We start from the raw sequence: 12,876 nt of genomic DNA on the forward strand, positions 1-12,876 counted from the left end.
GGATGTAGCACAAGCTGGAATCAAGATTGCTGGGAGAAATATCAATAACCTCAGATATGCAGATGATACCACCCTTATGGCAGAAAGTGAAGAAGAATTAAAGAGCCCCTTGATGAAAGTGAAAAAGGAGAGTGAAAAAGCTGGCTTAAAACTCAGCATTCAGAAAACCAAGATCATGGCATCTGATCCCATCACTTCATGGCAAATTGATGGGAAAACAATGGAAACAGTGAGATACTTTATTCTTTTGAACTCCAAAATCACTGCAGATGGTGACTGCAGCCATGAAATTAAAAGACGCGTACTCCTTGGAAGAAAAGCTATAACCAACCTAGACAGCATATTAAAAAGAAGAGACATTACTTTGCCAACAAAGGTCCGTCTAGTCAAAGCTGTGGTTTTTCCAGTAGTCATGTATAGATGTGAGAGTTGGAGTATAAAAAAAGCTGAGTGCTGAAGAATTGATGCTTTTGAACTGTGGTGTTGGCAAAGACTCTTGAGAGAATCCCTTGGACAGCAAGGAGATCCAACCAGTCCATCCTAAAGGAAATAAGTCATAAATATTCATTGGAAGGATTGATGCTGCAGCTGAAGCTCCAATACTTTGGCCACCTGATGCAAAGAACTGACTCATTGGAAAAGACCCTGATGCTGGGAAAGATCAAAGGCGGAACAAGAAGGGGACGACAGAGGATGAGCTGGTTGAATGGCATCACTGACTCAATGGACGTGAGTTTGAGTAAACTCCAGGAGTTGGTGATGGACAGGGAACCCTGCAGTCCATGGGGCTGCAAAGAGTCAGACACGACTGGGCGACTGAACTGAACTGACGGAATCTAGAAAAATGGTACTGATGAACCTATTTGCAGGGCAGAAATAGAGATGCAGTTGTAGAGATTGGACTTGTGGACATAGTGGGAGAAAGAGAGAGTGGAACAAATTGAGAGAGTAGCATTGAAACATAAACATTACTATATATAAAACAGATAGCCAGTGGGCAGCTGTTGTATAACACAGGGAGCTCAACCTCGTGCTCTGTGATAACCTAGAGAGGTGGGAGTGGGAGGTGGGATGGAGTTTCAAGAGGGAGGGGACGTATGTATACTTACAAGTGATTCATGCTGATATGGCAGAAACCAACACAACATTGTAAAACAATTATTCTCCAATTAAAAAATAATAATAATAATAAAAAACCCTAGTCCCTAGTGCATCAGACCCGCTCAAGGATGGGTCAGCCTTGTGATCTTGTGGGTCATGAATGAGCCTGTATTTTCAAGGGGCAGGTGTAGATTTCCAAATTGTCCTGCTTGCCTTCCTGGCAGGACTCGCTGAGAGACTCTAGAGCAGGGACAGAGTGCTCCCTGTGGGAACACACAGCAGTCCCGCCATCTGCCTGAGGCAGAAGGCAATGGAAACAGCGTTCTGCCCTCTTCAGGGACTGGCACTGCCGGAAGAGGAGGAACAAGAAGATCTGTTCCCCTCAGTCCCGAGAGAAGGGCTGCTGAGCGTTTTCGCTGGGCTTTCCTGAAGCCAAGATGAGAAGGAATACGAGGATTTTAATAGGAAGGATGGAAGGAAATAAATATAGAAGCCTAGAAAGAAGCAAGAGAGGGAGAGTGGAAGGAAGGGGCTTCAGTCCATAACCTGACCTCCTCCTCCTCGTGTTTTCAGCAGTCAGGACCCAGTACTAGGAACTGTGACTTCCAAGGCCAGTCCTGGTGCCTACACCTTAATCCAGTGCTCCTGTTCATTCTTCATGATTCTGCCCAGGTGGCATCTCTCCAAGGGGCCATTCTTAACCGTCATGGGCAGGTTAGATGGTCCCCAGATGCTTCCACAGTACTGTCTTTCCACATACTCCCTTTTTTATATAGCAATGACCTTATTACACACCTCACCTCCTCACATGGGCTTCCCCAGTGGCTCACCCAGTGGTAAAGAGCCTGCCTGCAGTGCAGGAGCCGCAGGAGACACGATTCAAAGATCGTGTCTTTGGAAGATCCCCTGGAGGAGGGCATGGCAGCCCATTCCAGAATTCTTGCCTGGAGAATCCCATGGACAGAGGAGCCTGACGGGCTGTGGTCCATAGAGTCACAGAGTCAGACACGACTGAAGTGACTGAGCACGCATGCACACCTTCACAAGACTATGAAATCCATGTTATTACCACCACCATCCTTCATAAACAGACAAGTTGGTTGGAGCTCAGAGAAATTAAGTAACTTCCCTAAGGTCACAGAGCTAGGATGTGCAGATCCAAGATTTAAACCTGCCTTACCCTGGTCTCATTCCAAATCTCTTCATTTTCCGCATTTCAAACTGTTTTCTACAACAAATAGATTGCTAAAGTGCCCCCATAGGAAACATGTTTTCTCTAAAGTGAACCAAAGCTGGACACTCAAGAGTGGTCCCAAGGGTCCTGGGGCAATGGAACATTCTGCCTTTCAAAGAGAATGATCTTATAATTCACAAGTTTGCCTTTCAATTAACCGAGGACTGTGACTCTTTATTTAATGTTATTTCTACATAATCTAATTTCGGCTGCAGGTTAATGGACCCATGGGGAGTTATTGCTACTTCGATTTCAAAAGCATTCAGCAGCATTCCCAGATTATTGGTCATTAATGGAATCACCCAGCTGTTTTGACTTTCTCCCAATCCTTTTTGAGGTGACCTTAGAGGAAAGGACAAAAACAGAGACCAAGGGACTCACTTTTAGGATAGTGGGACTTGCTGAACTCTTATCTACTTCTGCCAGCCCTGTGACCACACTGGATTCCAGGTCCTAGAAAACCAAGGCTCATCACCAGACCCTACTTGTCCTAGACTATTATTCATGCAAATACACTTACTAAACAGCTAGTATGCCCAATATACCATGCTAGTATGGTTGGACACATAGAGATGAGTCAAGTATGGTGTGAAGTAAGAATCCCACTCAGTTGGGATAATCACTAAAGCTGTAGCTTCCTATTAATGTGTGCAGGGTTCATGTACAGTTTCATCACAGTGCTTATTATTGCTTATTTATCCAAGTAATATGGATGGAAAATCCAACATGAACTAGGTCCCTTCTGATGGTAACTTCTGGTGAGTCCAACCTTGTAAGAGCTGATTGTCTCCTGAGGGATACAGATAAATTAATAGGTAGTGACAGTTCAGGAGATGAGTCAGCAAAGTTGGAAGCATCAGAGATTATGAGAGCATAGAGGAGTCATTCCTGTTCAGGATTAAGGAGTCAGGCAGTCTTCCCAGAGAATCTTATGGTTTCATCAAAGTTTAGACCTGAGGGTGAACGGGTTGTTGTTCAGTTGCTCGGTCGTGTCCAACTCTTTGCAACCCCATGGACTGCAGTGTGCCAGGCTTCCCTGTCCTTTATCATCTTCTAGAGTTTGCTCAAACTCATGTCCATTGAGTCAGTGACACTATTCAACCATCTTATCCACTGTCGCCTCCTCCTCCTCCTGCCGTCAATATTTCCAAGCATCAGAGTCTTTTCCAAGTGAGTTGGCTCTTTGTGCCAGGTGAACAGGAGTCAGCCCCAAGAATCAGTAAGGAGATAGAGGTGGAGAATGGTTGGAGGACCAGTATGAGAAGAAACATAGGATGAGAAAGAAAAGGTCACAGTGGGGAAATTACAGTGGTTAACGTGCCTTAAGTAGAGTTCAGAGTAAAGACAATAGTAAAGAGGAATGGAAAAAGCCTGTGCAGAACATAGACGATCTCAAAAGTCTACGGAAGAGACTGAATTTCGTCCTGTAGATAATGAAGAGTGTGTGGAGGTTCTCATAGGTGAGTGATGTGAATAGATTCAGATTTTTGACAAATCATCCAGCTGCCCTATGCAGATATGATTTGGGCATTGAAAAGGGGAGTTTGGAGGAACTGGACCAAGACAGTGACCAGAGGTACTGAAGAAGCACTAAAGATGAAGAGAAAGGGGACCAATGTGAAGAAAAATTTGGATTAGTGTCAACAGAAGATATGAGAAGTGAGATGAGTTTCTGTAACTTCAGATATTTGACTTTCAGAGAAATACAAACTAGAAACTTTAGCCCACCTCAAGCCCAGATTTCCACCTTTTGTGAATGACTGCCATGCAAGTTAATCAGGTTTTTCCATATTACGGAATATAAGATCAAAGCTATTCTACTCAAGATTGTATATATTTAATAATATTTGAAGAATAAAGAATTTGGGGATCTACTAGCACAGATGGCTTTGATTGTAGTCTACGGGGTGATTCAGGATCCAGTAGGTCATGGAAAAATGTCCCCAAATGATGACAAGGTAAACGAACATCTTTCATTTTAATGTGTACAAGCTTTGTTTTCATGGATTTTTAAAATTATGCTTCATTGGTGCAATATTTAATTTGCTTTAGAAATGAAAAAAGAATCTTGGTTCCTCAAAGGCATGGTGGTGATAAAGATTGGTGGCCTGTTTCATTGTATTCCACTTATAAAATGGCTTCACAATTGCACAGAAGCTACTGGAAGCAGAATGTCTTAACAGTTTTTTAAAGTATGAAAAGTCTTCACTCTGGAGAAGATGACGTTTCATGTTTTCTGAAAATCACACCCCAGCTTTTGTACCACTAAGGTGTGAGGAGAAGTGGAAGGACACGTTGTCTGGAGGCCAACCGATGAGCTTTGAACACCTGTTTGCACCTAAGCCAGCTGCACAAGTTCGGGGAAATCACTCAGTCTTGGTGGTGTGCTGTCTTATCTGTGAAGTGAAGGGGGTGATGAGCGCCCACCTCACAGGGCAGCTGCAAGGTGTGAGTCAGAGCACTCTGTCTTCCCTGGTCCAATGCTGCATCGTCATCTGTAAGGTGATGAGCCTACATCCTACCAACCCTACTTTTCAGGCTGCCATAAGTTCAAGGGACCCACCTGATCCTGGCTCCTGTTCAAATGCTGAATGTCTAGAGGATGGGATCTTTAAGCACTTCTGTCACCTGGCTCCTACTGGCACTCCATGGAGTTGCCAGAATTCAATCAATCAAAAGGAATTTGACTTCTGTATTGTTCATTTGTAAAATCTAAAATGCACTATATTTGGAAAAGGAGAAGAAAGCACTGTCAGGGTGATCTGTGGTTTGGAAAGAGGCTCTTTCTAGGTCACTTTCTGACATTGGTGTTGGGCTTCCCTGGTGACTCAAGACGGTAAAGAATCTGTGCAAAATGCGGGAGATCCAGGTTTGATTTCTGGGTCAGGAAGATCCCCTGGAGAAGGAAATGGCTAAACACTCCAGTATTCTTGCCTGGAGAATCCCATGGACAGAGGACCCTGGCGAGCTACAGTCCATGGGGTCACAAAGAGTCGAAGACAAGTGACTAACACTCATTTTCACACTTTACTGACATTGGTATTACCCAAACAGTAGCCTAACGAGTTCTGCCATCACACTGTCCCCCAGAGACCCCTGCACCCTAACCCTCACCCCTGGCTACTGCTCACTCCTAACCCCACTGCCCCACTCTTCTACTGCCCTGATCTGGGCCATCAGGAGTGAGTTGATAAGACGAAAACAGAGGAAAGAAATCAGAGATTGACAACTTGACTTTATCTACTTGAAATATTCTCAGAGACAGGATAGGGGGATATTTAACAGCTGATTAAAAGAACAGGTGCCTCAATAGTATCTCTGAAGACTACAGCTGTGCCCACCCCCTCCCCTGCCCTGGTTCAACTCTTCATATCTTCTCACAAGAACCCTTTCAACAGTACCCTAAGCTTTCTCTCTTTCCCCACAGTCCTAGGGTTTCCCTCCCACACAGGTCTGAATCTTCCACACCCGTCCCAAGCACTCCCCTTGTGAAGAGTATAGGCTTTGCAGACCCAGTAGCAAATCCCAACTCTGCCACGTGGCTCCTGCAGTCCTCCCCTGACAGATTTGTTGCAAAGAGCAGTAACGATGCAGCTCAGACACAGAGCAGCCATGCAAGAAATGATAGCTCATATTATTTAAAAAGGAAAGCTCCTGACTCCTCAGCCTGGCTTTGATGGTTTTCCATGCTCAGCCTCTTGACTACCTCTCAATTATCTCACTCTCCGACTCTGAACTACTGTCCAACTAGGTCAGCTGGGGGGCCCAACATGTATAAAAGGATGAACCTGAGGTTCTGAGGGACCAGAGTGGGTGGCTGCATTGGGGCTTACCAACCATTTCATGAGCATTTCACGTGAGCATTTCTGACCAATGGATTATGAGAGGTGTCTGTGTCAGGGAGATGCATAATCTTCTAGTTTTCTTTCTCCATCACAACACTCTTGCTGAAATGCAACCATGAGATCCAAGAGCCCAGCTTGCTAAGTCACTGAGTGAAGGAAAACTGGCCTGGAGAGTCTCTGGGACTCTGCATGGCTAAGCACCCAATCTTTGCTGTGCTGTGCTGCTTAGATTTAGGGGCTGTTTGTTACTGTTGCATAACCTATCCTATCCTAACTAATACATAGGTGAAATATTTATTAAATTGTTATTATTCCTGACTTTACACAAGGCCATTATAATAAGTGATAACAACGATACCCATGAGCACTGTTTGCATTTAGTGAACTAATGATGAAGTACTACATCAACAGACGATTACAACACAGTATGATATGTGTGTGTGTGCTCTATTGTGTCTGACTCTTTGCAACCCTGTGGACTGTAGCCTGCCAGGCTCCTCTGTCCATGGGATTTTTCTAGGCAAGAATACTGGTGTGGGTTGCCATTTCCTCCTCCAGAGGATCTTCTCAACCCAGGGATCAAACCTGAGTCTCCTGTATTGGCCGGCACATTCTTTACCTGAGAAGTCCAGAGTGGTATATACTCAAATACAGTTTGCTCTAGGAGAATAGAACAAGAAAATTCAATACAGTCTGGGGTCAGGAAGACTTTCTTAAAGGAAGTAGCATCTAGTCAGAATCTAAAGAATGAATGACAGGGGATATGCTGGGTTGTTTTGAGGATTAGGTGATATGTTCATTATGAATGTCATGGTCAATAAATAATCCCATCTCTGACCTTTACTTTTCAAGTGCTTTAACCCGGATCTAGTCACTTCTTTCCAGAAAAATGTAAAAGTCTTTCCCTTTAATTATTAGCACACAAAATCCTCTTTCTACGCTGAGTACCCTTTACTTGGAATTCTAGAATATCCAGACTTACTTTAGTACAGTCATCCGATATTTTTTGGGCTTCAGAGATAGTACAGACGAAGCATGAGTCATTCCATCTTGTGACTTAGGGAATGTGTCTTAAAGACTGAGTCATAAAATTATAAAGTCGTGGAACATTTGGATGGAAGACCAAAGGGAGAAAAAAAAATAAAAGTTCTTCTTGGCATATGAATTATCTTGAAACAGATTTGTAATAGGATGCTGAAACTGAAGCCTCTAATAAGCACCATGAGATAACAGATGAAAATTCAAAGCCAGATCTCTGGGTAAGGAATTTGCAAAGAAAATGTCAGAGGACCTGTCCCAAAGATCGAGGACCCTCTTCCTCATTGAGAGTTTAAAGAGAGTTAAGGGAAACAGAAGGAAAATTGTCAAGGAGCTTTCTTTAGAGATACTGTTATATTGATGTATCCCAACTAAAGTGTGTCAAGAACTTTCAGTGGAATCATTCTAAGAGATTTGAAGTATGTTCCCTATATCTGAGGTCTGATTCCCAGACAGGAAATGCAGAGGGTAGAAGAGGGCTGGTAAACTGCTTTGAGGGTAGGACTTCAGGAATCCTACTATGCAGGGACTCAGTGTTTCTGGAGCAAAAGACGTTGGTGTTCCCCATGAGACAGTGTGGGATTCTTTGCAGTGAGGGAAAGCCAGAACAGGAATATTTCAACTCACTGGGCTCCCCAGGGTGGATGGAATTCTATCATCAACAGCCTGAGTTCCATACTTCCCTGGTAGTACAATGAATAGGAATCTGCCTTCCAGTGCAGAGAACATGGGTTCAGTCCTTGGTGGGGGAAGACTCCACATGCTGCGAGGCAACTAAGCCCATGCACCACAACTACTGAACCAAGGTGCTGCAAATACTAAAGCTCGTGCGCCTCGAACCTGTACTCTGCAAGAAGAGAAACCACCACAGTGAGAAGCCCGTGCACAGCAAAAAAAAAAAAAAAAGAATAGCCGCACTTGCTGCAACTAGAGAATGCCCAGCATAGCAACAAAGAACCAGCCCAACCAAAATATAAATTAAAAAAAAAAAGAAGAAGAGCCTGGGTTCCTAGGGTCTGAGTTGGTTCCAGCTGGATGAGGGGAGCCTCAGGGGTGGTTCTCAATGATAGGATTTCTGAGATCCTCAAATGCTGATACTCCTGCCAGGACTTGGAGTGCTGGGGCAACCAATCGTGGTGCCATCCCAAGAGGGCATTCTATTCTCTTACCTCTCCTCCCCTCCCATCCTGAGGGGTCAGAAGCTACTGAGAAGCTGTGGTTTTGGAAACTGTTAAAGCACAAGTCAGAAGAAAGACAAGTTGGTCCCGAAGTCCCCAGCTTTCCCTTCATGGGCTTCCACCCTAAAAACATATGAGCTGGGATAAGCAGGAAGTTGTGTTCAGTCACCAAGTCGTGGATGACTTTTTATGACCCCATGGACTGCAGCACACCAGGCCTCCCTGTCCCTCACCATCTCCTGGAGTCTGCCCAAGTTCATGTACATTGAATCAGTGATGCCATCCAACCATCTCATCCTCTGTCACCCTCTTCTCCTTCTGCCTTCTATCTTTGCCAGCATCAGGGTCTTTTCCAATGAGTCAGCTGTTTGCATCAGGTGGCTAAAGTATTGGAGCTTCAGCTTCATCATCAGTCCTTCCAATGAGTATTCAGGGTTGATTTCCTTTAGGACTGACTGGTTTTATCTCCTTGCTGTCCCAGCAAACTCTCAGGAAGTAGGAAGACTCACTATCAAGTCTTATTTAGATTTTTGGCTCATACCTTTGACTGGACACTTAATTTCTGAGACTTAAAATGGCTATGGAAATGCCAGTTACCTGAGAGTCATCAGAAAAGTCTTGGACTTAACCTTACTTTCTTCCAAAGGCAGAAGTTGCCCCATTGGATACATTTTAAAGAAGTGGTGGGAGAACCAAGCACAAGTGCATTTTAATTGCTTCACAAGCTGTGCTTGTTCAGCCTGCATCTCATAAAGGATTTTCAAGCATCCCTTTGAAACTGCAGGGAAGAAGTAATTTTTTAAGATCCTTAAAAATTACTTAAGAATAAAAATGGCAAATGGATGCCAACTGTATAGGGCCCCTTCCTTGGTGGCTCAGTGATAAAGAATCCACCTACCACTGCAGGAAACATGGATTTGATCCCTGATCTGGGAAGATCCCTGGAGAAGGAAATGGGAACCCACTCCAGTACTCTTGCCTGGAGATCCCCATCACAGAGAAGCCTGGCAGGCTACAGTCCATGGGATCACAAAGAGTTGGACACGACTTAGCAACTGAACAACAACAGCAGTCATTCACTTAGGATGTACAAAATGTCCCTTGTGTTTGCTTGATTTAGTATCAACTCTCATTCCTTCCTTTTAGGAACTTCAGTTTGTCAGCCTGAAATTCTCATCCAAGAAGATTTTTAGGAACAGAATCCTCCAGATTGGGCACTGCAAGGTAAGGAAATCATGTGAATGACTCTTGCACTGCCCGCTTTTATCCTGAGCCACTTTTAGGGTTTCTGAGCCTTGTCTCTTGCTATAACCTGGATTAAGCTATAACCCTTGCATTGCCCAGTCTACACGTAAGTCATTTCTCATCACATATGCATCAAAAAACAAGCCAACGCACACACATACGTACACTCCAAACTACCTCCTCCTCTGTCATCAAAAATCAACTCTTAAAACTTGAAAGAGAAAGATAGTTTGTTTTTGAGTATTATTTCTGAAGACTGTTTAAGATTACAGAGAAATACATCACATATACTGATGCCCAGACCTAAATTTCTTCTTTAAGCTTCTTTTAATTTTCTCAGATTTTCTTTCCTAAAGCAGCTGTCATCTCTCTCCATTGGCCGGAACCCTGCTCCCATTCCATACCCCATCTGCTTACACACACTGTTCCTGGTTTGGCTGAACAAAGGCTCAGTCTTTAGCCAAGTCCCGACCAGCTGCCCTGGGCTTGCCCTGGGCTACTGAGATCCTCAGGCAATCCCAGGGACACTGAGGGGTGGATGTGGTTGGGGCAGGAGGTGGGGTCCTGGGCATCAATACTGCGTGGGTGCTTAGGGTGTCTTTCTTCTTTTTTAGGAAATGACTGCATCACGCCTCTGAATTTTCCTTTCCTGAAGGTTTTTCCCCCACAACCCTGTTCTAGCTGACTGAAACTACAGAAAGACTAGGTGCAGCTCCCATGAAATGGGTCTTCACATTAGTGGAGCCTCCAGAAGGGGAAAAGATTTCCTCTAACTTTGACCTCATAGGCAAATTAGTTCCTGTCACAGTGTACTACCAAGAAATAGGAACTCTGTCTCCCTCCTTTTTTGAAAGCAAAATATTGCCAATAATTTTGCCAATTCAATTAAGTGAAAATATTCTCTGTTCCTCAGAATCTGGCCCTGCTAACCAGCCCACATTCTCTCTTTTATCCATCTTCCTTACTGAATACATATGGTGGTTTATAATTGAAAATGCGTGAACATGCAGAAACCCAGGGAAGCTGGCAACTTCTTTTAATGTGTAAATTGTGTTCAAAAAGTAAGTACACCTTGGCATTCTCAAAAGTCATGCTCCCTTGCCATCAGCTGCAGGAACAGAACTAAATTATAAATTAAAGCCAGTTGCCAAGTATATATATATACACACACAAAGGCATTCATTCCACAAGTGCATCCTAATTTGGGACCTTATTATGGGGGCCAGTGACAAATAGTTCTGCAAACTTTCAAGAAAGCAAGAGAGCAAGAAAAGTAGAATACATTTGAAGAGGAAAATTAAATGGTATTTCATTACAAATGGCCATCTGAAGAAATTCAGATCGGGGACATCGGTCTTCAAAGAGTTCAAAGTTGGCAATTAAAAAAAAAATATCTATATCCACTTAAAAGAACCAAATATTTAAAAAAAAATACAGCTTAAAAAAATCATCTCCTTTCTTAGCACTGACAAACTCATTTCTTGGCCAGCTCTGTGTAAGAAGGCTGCGACATCTTGCATTTTGCATGAGGGACACATTTTCAAAAAACTGTAAACTGTATCAACTAGTTTTTATTATCTAATTTTATATCACTTTGTCAACAAAGCTCTGGTTTTTCCAGTGGTCATGGACAGATGTGAGGGTTGTGCCATAAAGAAGGCTGAGCACCAAAGAATTGATGCTTTCAAACTGTCGTGCTGGAGAAGACTCTTGAGAGTCCCTTGGATTGCAAGGAACCCAAAACAGTCAATACTAAAGGAAATCAACCCTGAATATTCATTGGAAGGACTGATACTGAAGGTGAACCTGCAATACTTTGGCCACCTGATGCAAAGAGATGACTCATTGGGAAAGACCCTGATTCTGAGAAAGACTGAAGGCAAAAGGAGAAGGAGGCAGCAGAGGATGAGATGGTTAAGTAGCATCATGGACTCAGTGGACATGAATTTGAGTAAACTCCAGGAGATAGTGGAAGACAGAGGAACCTGGCAAGGTGAAGTCCATGGGGTAGCAAAAAGTTGAACATGACTTAGCGACTGAACAACAATGACAGTTTTACTTAGTGACACCCCATTCTGCTGCCCCTGCCCATGTAGCCAGCACTGAATATAGAAAGAGGCAATGAGGCATCCTCTGATCTAATTAGAGTCAGAACTAATCTTCGCCAGAGAAACCTGCAGGAATACATCATGGCAGGGTGGTGATGGAGAGGGGGGGAGATAGGGTGGGTGGCCCAGGGCACCATCTCACTCCAAAGAGCTGCACGCCCATCTGGAAAGCAGGGCATATTGGGGACAGTTCTGGGAGGGGTCTCTCTAGTATCTCCTCAGCCCCTGTCCTCTGCCATCACCACTGCTCCTTGGAACAAATTGTACATGATCCAGACTCTTTGGATAGCCCCAAAAGAAACAGTAAGTAAACTCCGGGGAAGAACCTTAGCGCTCGATGGAAGAAATTCCATGATTGATTCTCGGCTTTGAAAGAGTTTCCACCAATCAGAATTTGGTTTTTAAGTCATAACTAATTGTTTCCTCTTCCTAGATTAATCATCCATGGGTATAAATCAGCAGATGATAAATGCAAAGCAGGAGACAGCAATAAAACACTATCAACTGGAGCTTCTGCAGCAGACACTGCTGGCTGCCTGACCAATGACCAGCTCCCTCATCCTTCTGTGTCAAAGAAGAGCCCACCTCTCCTGACGGCCAGAAAGTGCTGGATCTTTGCTTTTGAGCTTTCCTGGCAGCGAGGGGTGTTCGTGGAAATCAATCTGGGCTAATGACATGTAAAGGAAAGTTTGCTGTGTTTGGAGGAGACTTCCAGAAAATACTGCTCCATGATTAAAATGCTGCTGTTTAGTCATTAAGCTGTGTCTAGTTCTTTTGTGACCCCATGGACTGTAGCCCGCCAGGCTCCTCTGTCCATGGGATTTCCCAGGCAAGAATACTGGCATGGGTAGCCATTTCCTCCTCCAGGGGATCTTTTTGACCCAGGGATCAAGCCCATGTCTCCTGCAGTGGCAGGCAGATTCTTCACCACTGAGCATACCAGGGAAGTCCCATGATAAAAATAGATTTTATTTTAAAAAGCAGCATGCCTCCCTTTTCCTTTTGGATTGCCACCTTAGGGCTGTGCATGGTGGCGCAGTTTATGCACAAAGCTCATCAGCTCCGAGAGAAGGGAACAGGTGGGTTCTTGACGGCACTGACCCGGTGCTGAGTCAGTACTGGAACCA

General features: G+C 44.1%; 1 long non-coding RNA gene across 1 annotated transcript in view; it reads left to right on the plus strand.

Annotated features, from left to right (window-relative positions):
* LOC129627179 (uncharacterized) overlaps positions 1-12,503 on the plus strand; it is a 54,188-nt gene extending 41,685 nt beyond the window's left edge. Inside the window, exons 2-3 of the long non-coding RNA XR_008702459.1 lie at positions 9,543-9,620; positions 12,183-12,503. This is a non-coding gene — a long non-coding RNA (uncharacterized LOC129627179). The remainder of the gene's footprint in view (positions 1-9,542; positions 9,621-12,182) is intronic.
* Positions 12,504-12,876: the final 373 nt, after the last annotated feature.

Source organism: Bubalus kerabau, chromosome 14 (assembly GCF_029407905.1).
Source record: "Bubalus kerabau isolate K-KA32 ecotype Philippines breed swamp buffalo chromosome 14, PCC_UOA_SB_1v2, whole genome shotgun sequence".
Lineage (NCBI taxonomy): Eukaryota > Metazoa > Chordata > Mammalia > Artiodactyla > Bovidae > Bubalus > Bubalus kerabau.